The sequence below is a fragment of the Pinus tabuliformis genome, chromosome J (assembly GCF_031772625.1).
Source record: "Pinus tabuliformis cultivar Carrire ecotype Pingquan chromosome J, CPIR1, whole genome shotgun sequence".
NCBI lineage: Eukaryota > Viridiplantae > Streptophyta > Pinopsida > Pinales > Pinaceae > Pinus > Pinus tabuliformis.
The window spans coordinates 1,608,089,611-1,608,091,774 of NC_142295.1; the positions used below are offsets into that span (position 1 = coordinate 1,608,089,611).

General features: G+C 42.6%; 1 pseudogene; it reads right to left on the minus strand.

Moving 5' to 3' along the window:
• Nucleotides 1-742: 742 nt before the first annotated feature.
• LOC149233636 (F-box protein GID2-like) lies at nucleotides 743-1,269 on the minus strand (annotated as a pseudogene).
• Nucleotides 1,270-2,164: the final 895 nt, after the last annotated feature.

Consider the following 2,164-nt stretch of genomic DNA (forward strand, 5'->3'; position numbering starts at 1 on the left):
AACTCGGGAGAAGGAATCCTTTTCTGATACCTGATATCTGCAAGTCGTATTACCTCTCCAGAGGTTCCAACTTTTAACAATCCTAACAAAATTAATGTAAATATCTGCAACCCGGGAGAAGGAATCATTTTCTGATACATCTCTGTGATTAAAAGATTTAGAAAGTAATCGACAAGTAACGTTAATATTACAGAACTGAGGCTAGTCAAGCCTTCTGAAACAAGTAACTGTTACCTTTAATGATGTCTGTATTGCAAGGATTATTTGGGAGCGGATTGTGAATCCATGGATCCCCTGCAATAGCCAGAATCTTCAGCGCTAGTGCCCATCTTTTTGTATAAATGATGAGGATAGAGTTGCCTCTCCACCCGTTCAGAAGGTCCATCTTGATGAATGATGGGGGACAGCCACAGTTGATGAGTGAGAGCTATAGTTGCCTTTCCACTCATCGAGAAGGAGGTGCACATCGCAAGTGAAAGTTGTTGGAAGAATCACTTCACTTTTATAGAATTCGTAATTTCCATCCTGGGGATCCTACTCAATGGTTTGGAATATTTACCAATACTTGTGGGTTGTAATTTCCACCCTGGGGATCCTACTCAATGATTTGGAATATTTACCAATACTTGTTGGTTTTGGTGTAACCGAAAACCTCCACATGGTATCAAAGCTTGGACCCAGGTTCTATTCCCCTAGTTGCATTTAATTTCCACCCTGAAATTCCTAGCAACTGGCTGAGATCCTAGTTACTGGTTACAATTCCGACCATGCGAGGTGAATCCAGATGTAGACGCAGAGGGCGTATTCTCCAGTAGCCATCGATGGAAAAGAGGGAGATGGAAAGATGGAGAGGGAAAGCTAGACCTCGTCGTTGCTCCACTTTTGCTTAGGCGCAGAAGATGAAGCCCCCGTGGATTTCAAATGCTTGCGATAGCTATTGTTTCTTGCGAGAAGAGGGTGTAGGCAGTTGACGTAGAGACGCCTAAATCCGCCGAGAGTCACCACCACGGATTTCAACTGCCCACTCTGAGACGAGGCAGTGGATGGCCAATGGCGCGTGCAGGTGCCTTCCCACAGACCCTCGTCGTCGGTGACTTGCTTCCATTTGTTGCTGACGCAAGAAGCCATGCCCAAAGACGGTGCATCCAGATACTTGAATATCTCGTTCAGGATGTCAATATTGCTAGCAACATCAATCTGACCTAGCGCTAGTTTCTTGTAATTGCCCACTGCGAGTCGATAGCGTGACTCTTCGTTCTCCCCGGCCATGACTCAGCCTGCACGACCCCTTCGGCTCTTCCCAAAAAAAAAAGGTGAAGAAATCCTGGAGAGGCAAAGGCAAAGGCAAAGGAAAGTAGAATGAGAAGACGATGGATGCCCGCAAGAAGAAGAAGCAAAGGGAAACATTGTTGCAGGTGGGGAGGCAACCGGAAACGACAAAGGGGCGTCTGGTCAACAGCGCACTACCCACTCTTTCCACATCGCGACAACCAACGAAAAGGAGGAACCGATGCAAACTACTGCTCTCAAAATCAATTTCTTCCTCTATAAGTCAAATCATTACGATTGCCAAGAAGAATAGTGTATAAATCCAATGAATTTTTGTTAATGGTCACATAGCATTTATCGGCCAACTTTCTACTTAAAATTGGAATTTTTTTTAATTGTGCTTTGAGTAACTTGTCCTCCTAATGGGTTCCTTTTTCCCTTCCCTTGCACAATGACATGAACCGAATCATTGTTGATATATTCATTTTCTTGCCAAGCAAGATAATATTCATCTCTAACTAGTTTCTATATTTATTTCAACCAGCATGATCAAGAAAGGATGATCACCATTCGCTTGGATGTATTTACTCTTAGAAGCAATAACATTCCGATAGCCATATTCTGAGCAAGCATTTTTTTCACAGCCTATTATAATGCTTTTATGAGTTTGCATGTCTTAGAGTAGATACACTAGTAGCCTTAACCTATTTGAAAAATATGAAAATATTGGTGAATGATTGGTTTGCTAATCAAAATTCATATCTATGACCCTATAACCCTACCATCATAAGCTTCATGGATGTATTCTCTATGTCTCCCATCTATAGAGCGAGGGTTAAGTTTTCTTACTAAATTAGTTAGGTGTTGTTACAACCATGTGTTTGGCTCGCAACCC